We start from the raw sequence: 13,827 nt of genomic DNA on the forward strand, positions 1-13,827 counted from the left end.
TTAGGCTAGCTTCTTTACTCCGTAGAATGAAAAAATAAAAAATAAAAAGAAAAGGAAAATAAAAAAGCAAGAAAAAGAAAAGAACAGCATCAAAAGCCCAGAATCAACCATTGCTCGTCGCGACTAAACGCTCTTAGGATGACGAGTAATTTCCAGGCGACGAGCGAATACGTTTTATCAAGAACACTGATAACGCCGGCGGGACAAGCATTGTGGCGAAGTTCAATGCACAGGGATAGCTTTAATCTTTTTATTTTTGTTTAGTTGACGTCATCCCGCGTCACCGCGGGAAGTTTGAAAAGTTGAAGGTCAGTACGCCACGTGGTGGCACTCGCGCGAACTAAACCCTTGTGTCCAGAAAAGCTGGATACGTTAGTTAGTATAAGCGAATGTTTACATGTTTATATGGGCAATGAAACTGCTTTCCTTACTTCGTATAGGTGTCTATTAACTTGCTATCGCAATAGATGCTTAGCCTTTCGGGGGAAACTGACTTTTTTCATAGTCTAGACGGCGTTGCTATGATGGGTAGACATCACATCGTCATCGTTACTATTGTCACAGCAGAAGTCAGACACTCCGCGGTACATGGTCAGTGGCTCCGGCATTCTGCTGTTGAAATCAAGGTCCATGGTTCGATCCCTTGCCGTGAAGGGCGCATTTCGATGAAGGTCGAAATGAAAAAAAAAAAAAAAAAAAGCTTGTTTACTTAGATTTAGATGCACGTAAAAAACCCCAGGTGGTCAAAATTAATCCGGAGCTCCCCATTAAGGCGTCCCTCATAACCATACAACGGCCGTTGTCAGCATGTATTCACAAGGACATACAAGTCGCATTTCACGTACTGAAGAACACAAGCCACGGTCACGCAGCACGAAAACACAGTCAGAACCTGACCCGACATCACGAGTCAATGAACAAGTTCGATGTATGCCTAAGCCTTTTTCCCCACTTGAGAACGTTGCTCTTGCATTCATCGCTGTCAGCAAAGTGATCACAGCTAACGCACTTGAAGCTGAGATACAGTGAGCTTCAGGCACGCCTATAACAATTCCTGGAAGGAAATGCGGGAAACAAATTGACGAAAAGCTGTCACGGAACGACACTTCACAGATGTAAACAAACCGTCAGCCATGAGCACTGCCGACTCCGCCGAACGCGCCCGGTCGCTGGCGCGGCGCACAGCCTCATGGGAGGTACCACGTGACCAACCTGTTTCGGCGGAGGGGAGTTTCTAAAACTCCCTGTCGGAGTTTCACAGGAGAACAAGATTTTGAAGCGGAAGAAAATCGCGTCATGTCACCCATAATCCTCCCGCAGCTAGCCAACGGAGTGAAATGAGGGAATGGCGCTGTATTGCTCACATACATCAGAGTAAATATTCGAGGATGGGAGGTTTTAGGGCATATCACCTGTTAAAAACTCCCAGGTGGGTTTATTTTCGTTTACAGTGCAGAAGTACACGTTGCTGGGTTAGTCTGTTCGTATTGCTCAGTAGACCACAAGAAATTAGGGTCGCTTAGCGCAAACAAGGAATGACGGAAGGGGTCAAGGGGAGCACCAGTAGCCGGGCTAGCGGTTTGAATCTTAGCGCTCCCCTTGTCCCCTTCCGGCCTTCCTTGTCTGCGCTAAGCGATCATAATTTCTTGTGGTCTACTGAACCTCATAACCAACTGAAGTTTCGGGACGCAAATCTCATTAGTAGGGGTGCGCGAAGATTCAAACATTTCGAATACAAATCGAATAATTTTTCCAAATGATTTTGATTAAATTCGAGAATTCAACAAGACCGCCCAACTAATCTACCGACCGCATAAATAAATAAATAAATAAATAAATAAATAAATAAATAAGAACACTGCTGCATTGCTGTGTTGCAGATATACAACTCCGAGGCCAGGTGCCATTTCATGAGCGCCCGCTGTTGCATTTCAGCAACACACCACTTACCCTAATATCCTGCAACGCCCAGCAAAATATTGTGCAAGATGTTAAACCACGTACAGCTTTGTGGAGCGTTGCTCCGACGTACACACCCGCCGTGGTTGCTCAGTGGCTATGGTGTTAGGCTGCTGAGCACGAGGTCGCGGGATCGAATCCCGGCCACGGCGGCCGCATTTCGATGGGGGCGAAAGGCGAAAACACCCGTGTACTTAGATTCAGGTGCACGTTAAACAACCCCAGGTGGTCGAAATTTCCGGAGCCCTCCACTACGGCGTGCCTCATAATCAGAGAGTGGTTTTGGCACGTAAAACCCAGTAATTATTATTATTATTGCTCCGACGTACTACCAAACTATAACCGCGAAAGTGGAAATGCACAAACGCTAGAGAGAATTTCTCATTTGCTCCGGAACCACGTGTGTCCGTGCGGAATTCCATATTTAGACAGAGCTAGCGGCGACCATGCAGCTCCCAAGGATCAGCAAAACGAATTCTCGTGCACTAAGAATATCATAAGCGTGAGTACAACAAGAGCACGGGCAACTTCTGGGGAGATAATCTTTACGTGGTAAAGCAATGGTGCATCAAACTGCATGTTGCAGATATGCAACGACGGGCATATTGGTTCTCAAAGCGATTGAATAACGGCAGCATTGAACATGTTCAGTGTGAGGGAAACACCACAGAGAAGGAGACGGACAACAACGAAGCGCTCTTTCTTCCTTGCCGTGTTTCTTTCTTCCTTAACATGGTCACTTTTGATGATCACCAACTTAGCCCAATGCCACGATGTTTTGAATAACGTCATTTTCTCTATACCTATTATAGCGATAGATCATTGTTACCGGGCAGTCGACCTTTGACATATGTATAGAATGAAAGAAAGATTGCCATTTTGTCCCATTATTTCTACAGTCCCACTCCTGCCAGTGCATTCCGAACATCAGCATAGTACGAGAGCAAAGCACTGCTTTTCAAGGAGTTTCGTCTAGATCGGTGGTGTCGTATCAGGTCTCCATCCGCATACATGTACAGCACATTGGCATACTAGCGTGCCCTCGCGTGACATGTTCGGCAGACAAGGTAAGAGAGCTTGCTGAAAAAGAAAGTTAAGGTAAATTAGTGGGGGAGAAGGTGAATAATCAAGACGGCCACGTGAGCCTCATAAGGTCCACGTGTTTCAGACCGCTGATCTATGTATATACTCTGTAAATCTGGAATAGTGTGTCCGGCACTTCGGGCGCAAGATCCTTCACGCAGGGTGCCGCATGTCGTCCGGTAAACAGGCTTTTTTTATTATCTGTAATAAGTATAGACGTTAATCACCATCATCATCAACATCGGCTTCCGGACATGGTTGTGCTCTACGAGGAGGTTCTGGTTTCCCGATTCAGGTGCAAGCCAGGTATAGCAAGCCAGGTATATCTTGATCTTTACGCCATCTAGCGCTGACAGGGGGTTCAGAACAGCACCCCTTGATTTTCGTATATATGATGTGGTGGTGGTTACGGAAGGAATGTATCCACCGCCCGCCGCCGTAAATCGGCCTTCGACAGTCCGTCGGGAAAGCGTCCGTTGGCCAACGGTGTTCTATTCCCCGTGTTTTTCAATAATAGCCCGGTCCCAATAATGGCCCTGTACGTTCGACGTACAGCGTCGCACGTGTCCCGAGTTATATATACAGTACTCCAGCCAGCGGTATATCGTGAGTGCTGGTTGGCGTATATGCCCTGGTCTGAGCCGTGTCTTGCGTACTTTTAGTACATCTTTGCGCTGCCGTCCAGTGCTTATGCATTACTTATGAAGAGAGACGCGAGCCTCCCATAGGTGTGCCAGGTGCTCATTTGTGGTTGTTAGGCCTTCTTTCATTTCTAGCTCTCTCGTAGCGACCGGTCGATCGTCCTTGTTATGCTGGCGATAACGGACACTGGAATTGTACGTCAAGAAGGCGCTGCAGAAAGCGTCCCGCTTGACGACTTTTGTGGCGCGGTTTTTTTTTCTCCTTTTCTTTTGCCCGAGCAACACGAGCTGATTTCTAACCATGGGGGGCATGCAGTGGTCACTTTCCATGAAATTCGGGCCACTGCGCCAAATCCTGCGAGTCTATACGTGACCTACGTGGCCTATACGTGAGGTCTGTGTGCACCCTATGGGTTGGTTAGTTGGTGTAGCTCCCGACATTGAGTTCCTTCACTTCACCAGACATATTTCCCCTGACAGTCACCTGCGGGATCTCTAACAAAGCCATGAACGATCTTAAAGCCCCGGGGGACGCAAGAAAGCGGCCCTGCGGGAACGCCCTCTCCACTTGGCATAACCACCGGAACTTTGAGGCGTCCTGCCAAGGGTGGCGTCGACACGGCTACGAGCGGCGCTCCGCAAGGTGCTTCAACGGGAACCGAATGCTATACAGGTGCTCGCGCGTTCCCGCGTCCTGAACGGGAAGCGCTTGAGCTCCCTTCTCTAAATTTCGTTCGGCGCGTTGGCTCTCGTTGTTTTAGCCAATTTCGCTTTCTCAGCGTGGGTGGGACGCGCGCCGAAAGTCCTCGATAGAGATCATTGCGCAACAAGGTCGTTGCCGTTCGTCAGAACGTAGCGAGAAACGTCGCGCCGGTGCTGGATGTGCGTCGCCGCCGCCCCAGGGCCCGTGCCGGCCCTCGGCGGATGGAGGAGGGTCTCGAGGCGGGACTCGACCACGCACCCGCGGGGTTGGCGGCGGGACGCCTTTGATCTGGCGAGCGCGAGCCAAGGGGCTCCTACGTCACTCGACGCTGCTCGGCTCGAGAGGTCCGCTGCCCCAGGCTCGCTGCCGCTTTATTGATGCTACGGGGCCGCGCGCTGCGCAAGCACGAGCACTTGCTCCGACTCTGCAGCGGGCGGCTCTCCAACGCGAAAGGGACCGCGCTCTCTTTGTGCGATGACTCCCTGCTTAGCCCCAGCCGTCTCCAGCCTGCCTTGGTTCACTCTTCATTCTTCTTTGCCTCCTCTCCCACTTTCCGCAGAACGCACGAGCTGGAACTGATTGAGCGGCCGGGCATGCAACGCTCGGAGTGAAAATAATAACCGTGAACAGGATGAATGCTCTGTGCACCGTCCAAAGGTCGCCCATACATGTGGACGAAATCGAGAGATTTTCGTTAGCATTGTACTAGGGCGCAATTGAAGTAATTGTTTTTTTATAACCTCAAGGAGTCTCAAGATACAACCATTAGAATTTCGCTATATGCCTGCAGTTCTCTATCATAGAAAGTCAGTAGCCCATTGTGAAGGTAAAAGAGATCATCCTTGCGATCCCATTTGATCATTTCGAGAACTGTCACATAACTATAGCACTTTCTTTCATCGCTCTATGCGTCGCTCTATTCCAAGGATATCGGTCATTTTGAAAGGAACCAAGACGCGCCAGCCAGGGCGTAGCCATGGGGGGGGGGGCTTATGGGGCTTCAGCCCCCCCCCCCCCGAAATTTTTTCGCGCTGTCCATGCACCACCGACCAAAGCAACCCCCGGCGCAGGGAATCATTCTGGATTTTATCTAGAACGTCTTTTTCACGCTCCAAAGGCCATTTCGCCGCGAAAATTGCGAACTCGGGCTGGATTTCGCGGCAACGCCCATGCACCGGAAGTCACATAACGCAAGCAGCCCCATCCGAGCACAAAGTTTCAAGGACGTTTTGATGGCGAGCGGGCTCGCCGCGGCATCTCGCGGAGGCCGCGGAATCTACACTCTATCATGGAATCTACGGAGCGCGTGGATGTGAATTCCGAAACTTTATGGGTATAAAGTTCTCATAAACTTTTGATGGGAAAGGTGCATTGACATTTCCAAACGTGTGCTTTAGATTTTCAATTGCGGAACTTTGTAAGTTTAATGTTTCCATAAATATTTGACGCCAAAGGTGCATTAACTTTTCCAAAGTCGTACATCGGGCCATACAACGTGACAAGTCGAATCAGCAGACTATCAGACAAGTTGACAAAGCCCGCAGCGAGGGTCGATGAGACGAAGCGTTGTGGTGGTTCATTCGTGCCGTCATGTCACATAAAAAATATCATTTTTTTCACCTGCGCCAAAGCATCCAGTGAAGACACTAAAGCCAGCCAAGGTAACTACGTTCTTATTTATGTTTTCTACTTTGACTTTTAATCGTGAGGACACATTGAGCCTCTTCAATTTTTTTGTACTCGCTGCCCTACCCGGGGGCTGCCAGAGCCTGCCAGAGCGCATGCGTTTTTCTCGTGTTGTCCCGACCACCGCGCGGCGCACTTCCGTGCGCGTTCGGTTTTCTCTGGCCGAGTGCATTTTCGCCTGGCAGAGCTAGACGCTTTCTAGCTAGCAGAAGAGAAAAAGAAACAATGGTAGCTTGCCGCCATCACTGTGGGGACTCGACGGATTGCACCGCGTTCGCTTGAGCGCAACCTCTCCAGAAAGTCTTGTCTCGCCGGTGTAGGATACCGAGCAGTATGCGCATGGTTCTTGGTGGACCAAGCGTCTCGTGTTTTCTTCGATATTCATTTAATAGCCACATTACTTGCCTAAAGTAGGCATTTGATTGTGACCAACATACTTTCCTTTGCGTTTTTTTTCCATTACGGTTCCCCCGCCCCACAAAAGGAAAAAAAAAAAAAAAAAACGTTGCGGCGCAGCGAGTTGTCGCATGGTGAAAGTTCTATTTTGTTACTTCTTTTGAGGAAAGTAATGGGCCATGGGACGCTTCAGCTGCCGGATACTCTTATTATATTATTGCGATAGCAATTATGTGGAGACTCTAGGCGCATTCCTGCCGTCGCCGTCGCCCTCATGTTCCGCATAAAGTCCAAGGGTGATAACATCGTGACCGCGTGCCGCATTCTGTATGTGCGAGTGAAAGAGTGTGGGGGGTGAGGGGGAATGGGTGAGCCGACGATGGTGGCTCAAGTCTCGTGTGCGCAAAGGAGAAAAGCGGGGTGCAAACGCGCCGCCTTCCATCGCGCGCTATACATCGGGGGGAGTGGATGGAATTGGGGCCGGATCTAGGATTCTGTGAATCTGTGATTGCGCAACATGTTTATTTGCCTTGTTTGACCCATTATATACCGTGACTTTTTCTTAGATACGTAGATTTATTGGAGACTTATACGTATGTTTAGATATCTTGTTGCGAGGTTTTGTGTCTACGTGCAGTGAACTTTGTTTCCAGTGGCAATTTTTTGCCCTTTATCAAGCTGTATCATCGCATTTGTATATTCCATTGTATCTTCGCATTTCTAATGTACGAGGGCGAGTCAAATGAAAGTGAGCCTACCCACCCCGCGCAATTATGGTTCTGTTCATTATCTGCAAGGCCTGCACGTAGCACGCAGGCATCTCTCATATACAAAAGTGACACGCAGGTGAGAGGATAAATTATCTTTAATGCGCTCATACACTGGGTTGAACATGGTTGCGTGACGTAATGGACGCTCCAGAAGTTGAGCAGCGTGGTGCCGTGAGGTTTTGGACAGATGAAGGTGTTTCCCAAAAAGAAATTAGTCACCGTATGGCTGCCGTGTACATTGAACATTGCATTTCATTGGCCACTGTGAAGCGTTAGAACAAACGGTTCAAACAAGAATGTGAAAGTTGCAAAGACGATCCCAGACCGGACCAAAGCCATCGTACAATCACCCAAAACAAAATTGCAAAGGTTGATGAGCTGATGACACAAGAACGGAGGATAAGCATCGATGAACTGGCAGAGCGTGTGAACATCAATCACGGTTCAGTTCCCCGTCACCGTTCACGCCATAATTCATGAACGTCTCGGTTATCGGCTCTTGTGGGCGCAATGGATGCCCAAGATTTTGAACCACCGCCAGAATACGGAGAAGCCTTTACTCATCTGATCCGGTATCACAATAAGGGTGACGATTTCTTGTCTGCAATTGTGATCGGGGACGAACCATGGTGCCACTACTACGAGCCTGAAACACGACGGCAAAGCTTACAATGGAAACATTCGAATTCACCACCCCCAAAGAAAGCAAAGGCCATCATTTCCGCCGGAAAGGTGTTGTTGACCTTTATTTTTCGATCGTCAGGGGCCATTACTGATAGAATTTGCTAAATCTTGAGAGATTATCAATTGTTTCCGATATTGTGAAATGCCGGATCGGCTGCGTGTCGCAATCAAGAACAAACTACGTGAAAAATTGACGAATGGGGTCATCTTGTTCCACGACAATGCCTGTCCCCACGTCGCTGATGTCGTTAATATAAAACTGGCGAAGTTCAAGTGGGAAACGCTGCAATATCCGCCATACAGCTCAGATCTGTCGCCTTGCGACTTCCACATTTTGCGGCAACCGAAAAAACAACTCAAGGGAGCCAGATTCGTCTCGGACGATGACGTGAAAGTCAGTTGCAGACGTTTTGAAGCAGCAACCCAAGGAGCTTTATGAGACAGGAATTACGTGACTCGTTAGTCAATGGGACAAATGTCTAAATGCTCATGGAGGCTACTTTTAAATAAACTACCCCGTTTCTCATATATTCGCATTGGCTCACTTTGATTTGACTCGCCCTCGTATATTCTGCAGAACTTCTGCTTTCTATACGTGCTCTCTGCTGCGACTATAATTTTAGTGCAATTACTCACGATACACGACCGGTGAAAGCTGCTCCTGCGTAATACATTGGAACAAATGACAGCGCCATTGAGATTTTTCACTGGCCGTTGCATATTTACATAAGAATGTAAATAAGGATCTTGAAGGACAAAGTTTCATTAACATATTTGTCCTCAACTTGTTCATTTCATGGCCTTTACATTTTTCATATCAGCAGCATGCACTGCTTTGCTGGTTTTGAACTGATGTAGTTCTAAAGTTCGTGTGATATTTTCTTTACTTATTAAATAGACAAAAAACATGGAAGCATTGACATCAATTATGTTGGGCACAATTCTTAGCACATACGAGTACAATATTTTATGAAAAAATGCATATTTTACTTGTATTGACAGTGCGTAGCGTTCAGGAATTCATTTGCAGCATCTTTGGCAATGGCAGTGCAGTTATTATTCATGTATTTGATCCCTAGGCAAATTGTTTAAGAGGAAGCTTTAGCTTGGGCCCAACTCCGACGCGGCCTATTCAGATACATGTAAAACGCAGAAACGCTTTTCTGAGATAACTCCTGAATCGCTTTTAATGAAATTTGTTGCATTTGAGAGAGTAAGTTAAATTCTAGTGTTTGTTGGAAGCGGAATTCCGATTTAGGACCGGAACTTCGTTTAAAATATTTTGAAAAATTCGAAACTTCGAAAAACATAGAAGGACGAAGTTAACAAATTAATAGCTCTGCATCAAGAATAGATATCGTGGTTCTGTAAATGGCGTCGATTACACCATTCAAAGCGGACAAATTCGATATGTCTATTTGTATCTTACGTGAATTGGTTATGTTATGTACAAGGGTTCTGCAAGAGCCGTATTTCCATAATACTTAATTTTTTTAGACTCATGTGTAACATATCAATTTTGTCCGCTGTAGATGTATTATTATGTGCAATTCGCAGAGTTGTGATATCAATTTTCATTGCTGATTTACAGAGTTGTAAACTTCATTGTTTCGTTTTCTGAAAATTTTCGATTTTTGCCACTTTTCAATAAAATATTGACGACCTGAATTGAAAATTCGAAACAAACAGTCACTAGGATTTAAGTTTTTCTTTTAAATGCAACAAACCTCATCTAATTTGGCGCAGTGGTTGCCGAGAAAAACTAATTCTTCTTCTACATGTATTTAGATAGGAGCATCCGACCTAATGTTTCCTCTTAGAAGGAGGCCGAGCTGCAATGTGAGCCCCCCCCCCCAACGAAATTTCTGGCTACGCCACTGGCGCCAGCTTGAGTCAAACGTGGCAATCCCCGTCTACGAAGCTCTCCTCCTTTCTGTGTGTTCAATGAACAAAGGTGCGGGAGTGATTGTGGGAACCCTCGCCCTCGGTAGAACCGCAGGAAAAGGGGCTTATGTTTGAGTTTCCGCGTAACGAAATTATGTTTTCTCGTATATTCAAATTACAGTCAGACGCTATCATATCCGTAGGTTGCGTGTAAAATATACTTTACGATTTCTTTGACGTATTTTACTGTCATAAATTCAATTAATTCAGTAACGTCGTTGCGCTGTACGGAGGGCCTGCGAGGTTGGATATGCTTGGTTCGGAATGCTTTTTCGCTAATAGACGGTCGATACTGGACGCGGGATGCCGATGGCGTATTTTCTGCTACACGGGGCCCTTAACACTATCGCGTTAACATAATAAAAGCTTGGTGGCGTAACCCACCACCAAAGGGGACACTCATAGCATCCATCCATTCCGCCCGGCGCCGCCACGACAGCGTTTCACAGCACGTGCATATTGCACGTGCTGTGCTTGCTTTCCTATGCGACAAGCATGCAGGTGCTGAGCCGTGGACCTCGCGAGCTCGGCTGTGATAACGTAAACATTACAATCGTCCATAGCCTGAAGAGAGTGCTTGGAGCTGGCGTCTCTACAGCGTACTGGTCCCGTATGCAGAAGGAGCACGTGAACACGCGCCAGGAAAATGGCTTCAAAGCGTGGACTCACCGTCGAGGGCACCCAGGCGCGAAAGAAGCGTCGCGTGGATCAGGAGCGTCTTCGCTAGGCAGCGAAATGTGGCGCAGACCGCGAATGTATCTACACAATGAATACATACAATTACAATAATTAACTGAATTACGCACAGCACCATAATTCAATTAAAGTTTAACACTTCTGCCACGCTGTGATGTGCCATGCGAGGTAATCACAATGCGCAACCATATCAGAGATTACGAACAATGACGCGCAACAACGCCTCAAGCAAACACGTGCCCCTTGTGGGTTCTGTGCACGGACTACGCAGACAAGCAGCAGCGGTGCACGCAAGGTAACGTTCAACAGCAACCCACAAATCTCGTACTTACACATTCACACATTCACTTACACATTCGCACTTACACAGAAATTACACATTCGCCGCCAACATCACCACTAATTATTCTCAATCAAAGCAAACAGCAAACACAGCTTCGCTTGCATCGATTTCCACAGTGCGTGCGATCCGCAGATTTTTCGCATGCGACCGCCGCGGCCAGGGTCGAACCCGCGAACTCGAGCTTAGCAGCGAAATGCCACTAAGCTGCCACGGCGGGTTTCGAGCCAGCCGAAGACGCCTCCTTCACCAACACCTTAAAGAAAGAAGAAAAAAAAAGCGACAAGTGCACTTTTGTGAAGACGATGGTCATCGTGTTTTATTTTTATATAAATATATACATATATATATTTTCCCCTCTTCGCCGTTGGTGGAATTGGGCTGCGGGAATTCGTTCCTCCTAGAATGACTGCCAATTAGCAATTTTACTTGTTATTGCGGGTATTCAGGCGAATATAATAAACAATATGCGAGGGAACAGCGCACAATCGTGGAACGCGCGTGACTGGTTTCTCCGTCACCACAGAGCTTACACTGCCATGGCTATGACATGGTATTTCGTCTTTCAGGGTTGGACCGGCGTTCCCCACGCACCCTATCAATCGAACCTGGTTCCTTGTGATTCTTTTTTATCTTTATTTTCAAAGAAGAAAATTTTATAATGGAATGAGATTTGCCATTGTGCATGAAGCGAAGACAACCTCGCAGGGGCCACAGAACAGGATTTTAAGGAGCCAGAGTTGCTTCGAACCCTGGGAGGAAAGGTTGGACAAGTGTATTGACTCCGTTGAAAATTATTTTGAAAATTACTCATTTTGCATTGGAATGGCCGACAACGCTCTCTACAATGCCTGTCTTTGCGAGGAGACGCTGGAACACATTCTGTGCGACTGTCCTGAATATAATGTTCAGAGACAGTCCCTGACGTCCGTTCTAGCGCACCTTGACAATAGACCATTGTCAGTTGCAACTATTTTGACATATCGCCGACAGAAGACATCGCAGCTGAAGGCGACGAAGGGACTACTTCGGTTTTTGAAAGAGACGGGCTTGGACAAGCGGCTGTGACAGTGATGTCACGTACCGCGCAAGAGTGACGGACTGTAACTGACGATGTGTGTGCTGTGTTATGTGCTCTCTCTCTCTCCTCCCCCTCTTTCATCCCGCCCATCCTGCTCCCATGTGTAGGGTAGCAAACCGGTTAAGCTAAACTGGTTAACCTCCCTGCCTTTTCTTCTCCACTTTTTCGTTCCTTCCTTGCTTCATTTTGAAGGGAAGGGCTTTTGGTCCCAAATGAAAATATATTTTTTTTCCTTTAGGAGCAGTCTGTTTTCTTTACTTTTCTGCCCCCCCCCCCCCCCTTCTTCGTATAGCAGTCGTATACTTTCTGTTTATATTTGAGAAGAATAGATCGGCTCAATCGAGTGTCTTCAATGCTGCGCGAATGGATGGCGTGGCATTATTAGACTGCCCGGCGCTTCGCCGCGGCTCGCGGGCACAAACATGCTGATAGCAGAATGACCTCTCCCCTCTTTACTTTGCCCCGTCCCCCTCATTGCAGCGTTCACACAACCGAACGCCGAGGCTATTGCTGACTGACCGGGGTCAAACAAGCGCGCAGCAGCCGTTTCAGCGAGAGAGAGAGAGAGAGAGAGAGAGAGAGAGAGAGAGAGAGAGAGAGCACAATGCGGACACGACGCTGCTCAAACTCCACCAATCATTCTTGGCAAGTGGAATGCGCTCCACGGTCACGCAATAACAGTCGTCCAAATGAAACACGAAGCAGCCATTGCGAGCTGGGCGGGCTTCTTATTCGCACGGTTCATTGCTGGGTATGTAGAAATAGGCGCCCGTAACGTTGAGATCGATTTAGCGCCTCGCTGCTCTTCCGGTTTATAGATTATTTCAGCTCTACAAAAAAGCAAACCGACGTCGCGGGATCTTCGTACAGCGAACGATCCAGGGATATTTCCGTACGTTGCAATAAAAAAAGTCGCTGAGGATCTGCAGTCAGAACGCGGCGCACTATTTGAAGTCGTGTGCAGAAACGACTCGAAAGGCTCGGGATTCCTCTCGGCAGTTCTCTCCATGCATGCGGCAGACACAGCGTGCTAAATTATTTAATTTATAGCGCAAACTGCCTAAAATGTGTACAATAATATCTGAGTACGAATGTGTTATCGGAGTGGAGAAGAATTTTCTCGACCAAGTTGGTTTCTTTTGTAGGCCCCGGCCAACTTCGCTGCGAGAGTTAATCCAACTTGACGTGTGAGGGCTAACGCCGCTATGAACTTTAAATGGCACTATGAAAGGCGCCAGAGCGTCTGTCCTGTCAACATCGTTTCTTTCCGCCCTTATTCCGCTCAACGACACAACATATGATGCACCAACTGGCCCAACAGCCGACAATTCTGAGCAACGAATTATGTGTTTGCCATTGTGTCATACCTTCGCAACGCTCTTTTATTAAGCTTTTGGAAACTACAGAAGATGCTACGCACATCAATTAAAAAATAAGTTATGGGGTCAAGAGAGAGAGAGAAAGAGAGGAAAGACAGGGAAGTTAACCAGAGGCCAGTTTCCGGTTTGCTACCCTGCGCTGGGGTGGGGGATATAGAGGTTGTATAGACGACAAAGAGTGAGAGGGAAAAAAAGGAAACAAGAAAAAAAGTAAAAAAAAGAAAGTAAAACAGGTAACAGAAAAGGCGTTCCAATCACAGGTGTTCACAGAGGCCGTTCGATCTCAAGAAACGCAGTAGCGCTTGCACGACCTTCTCATTCGATATTAAGTCCCGTCGATGTTTCAAAATTCTTTCTTGCGACAGAGGCTGGTCTGGTTCAGCTTGTCCCTGTACTGCGGCCACTGGCAAAGAAGATGACGAATTGTTTCCGCGTCGCCGCAATCGCCACATGCTGCGGTGTCGG

The sequence above is a fragment of the Dermacentor andersoni genome, chromosome 1 (assembly GCF_023375885.2).
Source record: "Dermacentor andersoni chromosome 1, qqDerAnde1_hic_scaffold, whole genome shotgun sequence".
Classification (NCBI taxonomy): domain Eukaryota; kingdom Metazoa; phylum Arthropoda; class Arachnida; order Ixodida; family Ixodidae; genus Dermacentor; species Dermacentor andersoni.